General features: G+C 43.0%; 1 long non-coding RNA gene across 1 annotated transcript; it reads left to right on the forward strand.

The window, feature by feature from the left end:
* The first annotated feature begins 874 nt into the window (after positions 1-874).
* Positions 875-7,945, forward strand: LOC120888526 (uncharacterized). Its single transcript, XR_005732228.2, has 5 exons — positions 875-1,414; positions 3,852-3,932; positions 4,105-4,226; positions 5,090-7,058; positions 7,398-7,945. It is a non-coding gene; the product is annotated as an uncharacterized LOC120888526 (long non-coding RNA).
* The last annotated feature ends 546 nt before the right edge of the window (positions 7,946-8,491 follow it).

Consider the following 8,491-nt stretch of genomic DNA (forward strand, 5'->3'; position numbering starts at 1 on the left):
ACTGATGGGGTCAGGACTCCCACAACCCAGTCATTCCTCCTCTGACCCTTCTTGCATTGTTTAACACATGAGCTTTTGGGGACATCTCACATCCAAACCATAACACTGGTTTGGATGATTCATGCAGAGCCTCAAAAATAATTTGACAACTGAATCAATTTTACGGGAAAACGAATTCACTAATTTTTGGTTCCAGATTCACTAGAGTCACAATGGGATGCCTTAGAGTACTGCATTTTAAAAGAAAGAAAGTAAATAGTAAGATCATCAATGACCAGATATCTTTTCCCTTATGAAATTTAAAGGGTTCCAACCATAGAATGTGTTCTTTAGCTAAGGGATCTGCCCTTCTCTAATACACAAACTCACTTATACAACTTTTAAAATGTTAAGTGAATGAAAGCAAATGTTACTTTACTTCTATGTAGGATTAAGTGTATCTGAAAGAACAGAATTTGGCCACTATGTCTGATGCACTGTATGTAAAATGCCCAGGATGGGTAAATCTGTGGCGATAGAAGGGTCATAATTGATGGTATGGAGCTGAGGGGAGACGGAGAGGGGGTGTGCCTGCTAATGGGTAGGGAGGTGGGAACGCTGTGGGACTAGGTTCTGGCGATGACTGAATCTCCTGGATTATGTACTTCAGAAGGGTGAGCTTTCTGGCGTGTGAATTGTGTCTCCACAAATGACCCGTAGACGCAGTGTGACTCACGCTGTGCTTCTGCAGGCCTCCGTGCGGAAGCCACAGGGCTCTTCCTCCTGATGATGCCCACTGTCTTGAGAACAGGAACACTGAGAAGGGCTGCTCCTTGACAGGTACACTTGTGCAAATTCTCTGTGCACATGCACGTGCAGGATGAGGACAGCTAGCTGTCAGTGTGTGCCTGACCTCCCACAGCCGTCATTCCGTGATGAGAACACTCAAACCCACTCTCTGTCCGATGTTCAAGAACATGACATGTCATGGTTAACTGTAGTCACCATGTGACGCGCAGCGGATCTCCTGGACTCATTCTTCCAATCTAACCAGAAAGAGAAGGAGATCCTGCCATGGCTGAGCCTGGAGGGCATTCTGCTGAGTAAAACATCCAGCATGGGAGCCAGGGAGCAGAACAGTGGCTCCCAGGGACAGGGGCGGCAGCCCTGAGGTGGAGAGAGGCTGGCACGTGAATTTTTCAAGTTGACATCATCTCTTGAATTCGTGGAATATCAGATATGGGAGTTCTTTACTGATTAAAGCTTTGACATGTAGATTCTCTTAAGGACATTTGTCCCTGAATGCATTTCGGATTTCACCAGCCAATCGCATGTGTTCCTCCAGCCTCTGCCTCCCTGCAGTTCCGGTTCCCAGCAGAGCTGATCTTGAATCTCCTGCTGCAAAGGGAATCTGCTTCCCACCTCCCGGGCACAGGTGGGCAAACGCTGCATGGTGGCCTGTGTTCTACTGGCACTGTCTGTCTGAGAATTAATCAATGTCTTGGCTTTGTTAGGACAAACTGACTCATGATTAGCCTCCATAGGTAGGAAAGCAGCGGGAATTGACCACGGTCTCAGTTATGCTGTTTGCCTTTAGTTCAGAAAGAACCATAAACAGAACAAAAGAGTAAAACCATATAAAATGAGAAGAGTATTTAAATATTAACTAAGAGCATATGTTGGAATTAACACCCAAGTAAGGTCTAACAAATTCAGGATTAAAGAAGGAAGTTGTATATTTTTGGATTTTACTAATTTAAGAAGCTTTGCTAGTGCTGTTTCTTTCTTAAGAATTCAGCTAAAATTAGTTTCTTCTTCGTACAGAACTTGAATACATTATAAAATAAAATAATAATTGGCTTTCACACAATAACTCAAATTTACATTTCATTTTCTGTTCTTTAAAAATGTTTACCCAGGAAGTAAAATATATGCTAAGTTCTGGATCCAAGTTTACAAAAAACTAACTGTTACAGACATTATAGATGATGAAAAATCCTCATTTTTTCCCTGTAGTTTATAAAGTGTGCTGAACTAAAATATAATTCACAGTAGATATCAGGTACATTAAATCATCAAAAGCCTTAACAGTTTATATAGCTGATTTTGTTTAAGTAGCTAGTCTTGGTATGCAAATGTTTATATATATTTTAAAGTGAACAGGAAACTAGAAATATTGTAGCTAGAACCAAGAACACATTAAGGTTTAAACTACCTAAAATTTTTAAAAATATGTACATGTTACTATAGTTAATATTTCGAATGCCTGGCTTATTTAAGTTCCTAAATATGGCACTTTTGAAAATGTCATGCAATGCATTCTAAACAATTTATCATTGTAGTAATATATGTGCTTCAGCAAGCCTCTGGGCGGAAGCCACAGGGCTCTTCCTTCTGATGATACCACTGCCAGCTCCCTAAATCTTTTATGTTGCTTTGTTGGCCCTTGAAGGGGGCAGGTGGACATGAGCCAGTGAACATGTCCAACCTGCTGGACTTGCCTGCTGCTAACCAGGTGTAACCTGGATGCCCAGCACACCTTTTAATAATCTGAATCCAAACAGTTTCTATAGATAAATTCTTGCTAAAAATACTTCAAAGAAAATGTCCAAAATGATAATTCTACAGTAGAAGCTTACAATTTGAGCAATGCTAAAATTATGTGAGTTGTGTAATTAATTTAGGCTTAAAAGACTTTTCACTGCCTGAAATAGTCACTTTTTTACCTGTCTATGTGCATCAAAAAGTGAAGATTTTATTTATACTAGAATTATCTGCTCACATTATACAGGTGTTAAATTATGTAAAAAGACTACCCAGGGTAGATTTTTTTTTGTTTATACATTTGTTTGCATAATATTTATTTTCTACTGCTAGACTGAGGAAAGCCATTGAAGAACTAAGCGGGAGGCTGGCACAGGTGGGGCTCCTGCTCCATGGTGGGGGGGGTCTCTGCATAAGCAATAGTAGAGCATCCCTCTGGGTCAGCACACAGACACCAGCCAGTCATGGGCTCAGACCCTCCTCCAAAAGCATGCTAGGTTTCTGAGGAATGGTGTGTCTTTCCTACTCACCACTATATCCTTAATGCCCTGAAAAGAATTTGGAACATATTAGATGCTCAGTAAGTATTTGCGGAATTGACATCTATTTTTGGGAAAGTTGAATTAGAAAAAAAAAAAACAATTTATCTTTAGCTTTCTATTATTTAAGTAAATTAAGGAATACTTCAAAGAATGAGAATTGCTTTGAAATTTCCTTTGTAAGAAGTGTTGTCCAGCGGCTGGGGATGTGGCTCAAGAGGTAGCGCGCTCACCTGGCATGCGTGCAGCCCGGGTTCCATCCCCAGCACCACATACAAACAAAGATGTTGTGTCTGCCAAATAAATATTAAAAAAAAATTCTCTCTGTCTCTCTGTCTCTGTCTCTGTCTCTCTCTCTCTCTCTCTCTCTCTCTCTCTCTCTCTCTCCCCCTCCCTCTCTCACTCTATCTTAAAAAAAAAAAAAAAAAGAAGTGTTGTCCAAACTCTGCTACTCTCTGTGAGCTCTTTCTTACTTGTGTTGTGTATCTGATGATTCTTTAGGTGGTTTCAAGATCACTAAGGCTCATGTGAAAAATTGTTCATGGTGGCCCACATTTTTCTTCAGTTTGAGAATACTGTTACTGAAAATGGTGTTGTTTTTAGATGATTTCATCCTAATCTGTTTTGGAAAACAACTATTTTTAGCACTCCAATAACTTGTTTTATGTGCATGGAAAATCAGCAGGGAATCAAAATTCCATTTTCACCATTGTACCTTTGTACCTTTTGGAGATATTGAGTATGATTTGTTTTGTTTTAAAAATAAATGGATGATTCGTCCTTCTGAAGATCATCTGCAGGAACATAGAGATGTGTGTGGCCTCCTAACATCTACTTCCAGTTGCAACCAGATGGCCATCTTATTTTGAGGTACGTATGGATCATTGGTTCTAATTAGGCTGGCTTTTAATATCTGCTAATCCAGCTTTATGGCACTCTTTTATGTGCATCCTGTTGGTGGTGGCAAATTTGTATGCAGATCTTAGTTAGCTACAAGTGATTCTGGGAAATGTGATTTCCACCTTCTCTTCTTTATACATAGGAGATGATGGGGATGGACTTGCCCAGAGCCAATTGATCCAGTCATCAAACATATTTGTCACTTGTTTGTTAGAGAGGCTGCCTCCGACCCCAGTCACCTCTGTGCTCAAGCGAGATGAAAAGGTGAGGCCCTGAGTCCTGTCTGCCCCGAGTCTCCCCAACACCTCAGCCTTCTTCCTGCTTGGCCTTCTGCGTTCTCCCTGGCATGGTGGAGTTGGAGAGGAGGGGAAGATGTTCTTACTGGGCAGGCAGCCCTGGTGAGCTAGGGATCCGGATCAAGCAGGACAAACTTTATTTTCCGAACTCCCAGGAACACCACCCACGCGGCCCTCCTAGGCACACCACACACCAACCAGAACTCCCTCCACCAGAACTTCACCAACCAACGAGAACTCCCCAGGAATCCCCAGGAGAACTGCAAAGTAGCAGGCGCCAGGGGCGGACAGCAGGGGTCTATATACAGTTGAATACCCAGCCTGTTGCAATCCAGCATCATCTTAATGGCTCGCCTCTTAACCATGACTTCTGGTAAAATGCCAGGGGCCATTCCGACTGGCTGTGGCTCTCCACAAGTACCTCCTGCCACTAAACAAGGAGCCTGCCCCAGACCTGCTCAGCTGTAGACCTGGGAGGAAATGCCTCTCCCTGGGTTCCTACACCTGTGGGTGTCAGATGCCTTCTACAGAAGAAGCCAGAGGCCCACATTTTGTTAATTTTACAAATGAAAAAGTTACAAAAAAATGTGTATAAAAACATAAAACAGACTTTTCCCCCAACTTTGCTGCCATAGAAACATGGGACGTTTGGTCCACGTGTAGGTTGTCCTACCACCCGATGCTCAAAATGAATCCAGTTGAGGGGCCCAAGACTGAAATAGGCTTAGATTGGTGCCGTTATTTAAACTTAGAACTAGACTCAGTCAGTGGTGAGAAACTATATTTTTCTTACAAAAATAAAAAGCAGAACGTGGGATTTAAATCTTGCAGACTCTGAGTATCTCTTCAGCGTTTCTCACACGTCTCCTTGGAAGACAGAGAGCCTGCTTGTTCCTGGAATCCCATTTCCCTTCCTGCCCCTTCAGCTGTCGCCTCCCGACCCCTGCATTGTGTCGCATCTCAAAACAAAGAAACATCTACATTTATCGGTGAGACTCATATGTTTCTATTTTAACTGAAAGTAAGACAGATGCATAAAATTTAACAACATGATGCAGTGAAGAGAGAATATAATAGTGCCAACACATACTGATAAGAGTTGAGCAAAGCTAAGAATATAAGCATTTGGGACAAAACTAATATGAATTTATGTCTACCAGGCTGTTTCATGATTAGAAATGGGATATTGCTCACCTTGAACTTCTGCCATTGGTAGAGAAGACTGGAATAGTTTGAGAGAAAATTATATCATCCTGGGTTCAAATTGCCACAGAATAAATTGTCTTTGGATGGATTCAGTCCTCATCCTCGTTCTGAAACTGTGATGGACAGCAGGGATTTGTCGGTGTTCAAGCAACGCACTCTCTCTGACTTTCAAGTGTGTCATGTTTCTCTATATGGCTTGGAAATACTAACTCTTGTGTGTTTTTGCTGTTTCTGCATTTTTTTAAACAAACCAGCACATCTTATTTGTAAATAAAACTGTGTTATCACAGATCTATTTAGTTATTCTTTTCTGTCTCTGATATTCGAATCAGAGACCGGAGGAGAAACCACAGCCCTATAGCTTCTGGCTGAAATTTCTATTAAAATGGAATGAGATTAAACCCACATTGAATTTGTATTTAGATAACCTTGTCACTTTTCATTACCTAATTCTAAACAGTTATGAATAAGTGAGAGCCCCAGTGCTCCTTCCAGGGTGATGCCAATGGAAGGGAAATCAACAGTGTCTACACCAAATTGTGTTATTATTGCGTGCCTCAGCAGCTAACAGGTTCTATTTGAGCAGGACTGATAAGCTATCCTCAGATTTTTGGTGGGATCAAAATTTATCATTAAGACTTCTTTGTTGACCGGTATGTTAGAATAACTCTTTTAATTAATCTGAACTTTAATAATTTGAAATTTCCATTCTTCCTTAACAGAATACAAGTGCTCCTGCCCAACAAGCAGCCCCCAGGGCCTGGGCAGTTAAGGGATAGCCCTGCAGGCTGCCCATAAGGACAGAGCTCCCACTCAGCCCTGACCAGGAATAGCAGGGACAGGAACCATGGCCATCTTCAATGACTGCCCTGTGCTTTGAAAAATCACCTTTCAGAAGAATGCACCATGGCGAGCACAGTCACTGAGAGCATTTCTTAGCCCTGACCAGTGAGAGTCGGCATATCCTATCCAAATCTATTTTCCAAAATGGCACTAGTTTCTTAATATGCTACAACAGAGGCCACCGAACTGTAGCCTACAAGCCAAATCCCAATGCATACTTTGTACCATAAACTATGAATGGTCCTGATGTTAAAAAGTAATGGTTTGAAAATATCAAAAGAAGAAAATTTCATGATACATGAAAATTATGAAATCCAGATTTTGGTCCATAGCTACAGTTTTATAGACCCACAGTGACACTTATTTACATACTGTCTGAGGACTTCGGGCTGCACGGGCAGAGGGCTCCAGCCGGGTAACTGAGTCAGCTTGCACACCAGCTGAGCCCTCTGAGGCTGTCCCATCTAAAGCTGGCTAAGGATGCCTCATGTGACAGGCTGAGGTCCAGGCCCATTCCAGCAGGGTGACTAATTACGGGTCCCTTTGTGTCACTATCTGAGAAAATATTGCCAAGTGTGGCCACCGACACCTCTGTGGAGGGATCTCCACTGGCTGGGGAGGCGGTGAGAGTGCCTACCATTTTTCAAAATTGTTTTTAAGACATTTTTCTTATGACCAGATGACTTCATTATGACTGGATGAGTAGCACATCAGAAGGAAACCCATACGTTAGAGTCGCAGGTATAGCAAGGTAAGCGCACGTCTGCACAGTGCTTATGTTTGAGCAGGTGCCGTCCATCCTGGCCCAAGGCCCAGCAGTGCAGGGCCAGCTAGCCTCAGGTCCAGTCTCTACTCCCCAGAGGCTGGGGCTGGTTCCCAGGGGAAGCAGGGGACAAAAAGAGAGGGGCTTGCTGCTGGCACAGGAGTCTGGAGGCTGCCTCGGGGTCTCTGGCCCTGGCCTGATGCCCACAGCCCCAGGGAAGATGGTGGGTGACCTGATTCCCTTCCTCTGCTGTTACCCATGACTTGTCGTGATCCCAGGTGGGGGCATTCCATGTCTTCTCCTAATTCCCTGAACTTCCCACCACAGCTAAAGCAAAGAGGAGTCTTGCCACAGGCCTGGACCTCACCTGCCAACCCAGGGTGAAAGCAGCACGGCCCAGCCTTTGGGGGTCACGGTGTTCCAAGTCAACGGCCTGACAGGGACTCCACCCGAGGGTCATCTTTAACAGTCATCTCCCAGACTCTTCTGCAACCTCAGCTGTTTCCTCTCCTCATTATAAGCCTGATCCCTCTTCCGTAGCACGACCCACTGTCACAGGTAAGGCAGCTGTCACGTTTCAGCCTTCATTTCCTAGTCAGTCACTCCTGTGTCTTCTGGTTCTTCCATGTAAACCCATCTGCACACCCTCCCACACAGGACACACCTTCCTTAGCTGCTCCGCAGTCTGGAGACTGGGCGTGCTACGTTCAACCACAAAACCTCCTACGAGGATTATGCCACAGATGCTCAGATGTGTCATTTGATATTTTGCTTGGTTTCGTACCTTTTCAGCACCTGTTTCTAAGCAAAACACTAAAAATGAGCACAAAGACTAATCAAGGTAGTGCTTTGGGGCATAGACCGTTTTTTTCTCAGAAGCGCTTTGTTAATTAACAGAAGAATCTACAAATACTTAGAACTTACTCTATCTCACAAACATGTGGCACCAAGTATCACTCAAGGTTAAAAACAAAATTATTTCAAAATACTTCGCTAAGATGTGGCACATAATATGTAGGAAGAAAGGCTGAAGAAATGAAATTAGCCCATAATTACTTAGAGCTGAAGAGTCAAGTACTAAAGAAACCTAGCAGAATAATGATGTTCTGATTGCAGAGTGACTTACTGCTTGAGGCCCTCAAGAGTAAACACTAAACTCTGCATCTTTATTTTTGGCTCAAAAAATGAGGACAAACAGCATTTCCTTTTGTTATTTCTGAACCAATTCCAATTTGGAACATGTTACAAGCACCACCAAGGAAAGAGGCCTAATATCTAAAGCAGAACAATAGAAGTTAAAAATGCACCTGGGAAATAACAAGGTAATGTTTAGCCTGGGTAATTCGAGTTAATGGATCTATAGACCAGCAATCTGGATCGCAGTCAGCCAGCGGGGACTGCGGTGGAACCCAGAGCCCTGT

This window comes from Ictidomys tridecemlineatus, chromosome 6 (genome assembly GCF_052094955.1).
Source record: "Ictidomys tridecemlineatus isolate mIctTri1 chromosome 6, mIctTri1.hap1, whole genome shotgun sequence".
NCBI classification, from domain to species: domain Eukaryota; kingdom Metazoa; phylum Chordata; class Mammalia; order Rodentia; family Sciuridae; genus Ictidomys; species Ictidomys tridecemlineatus.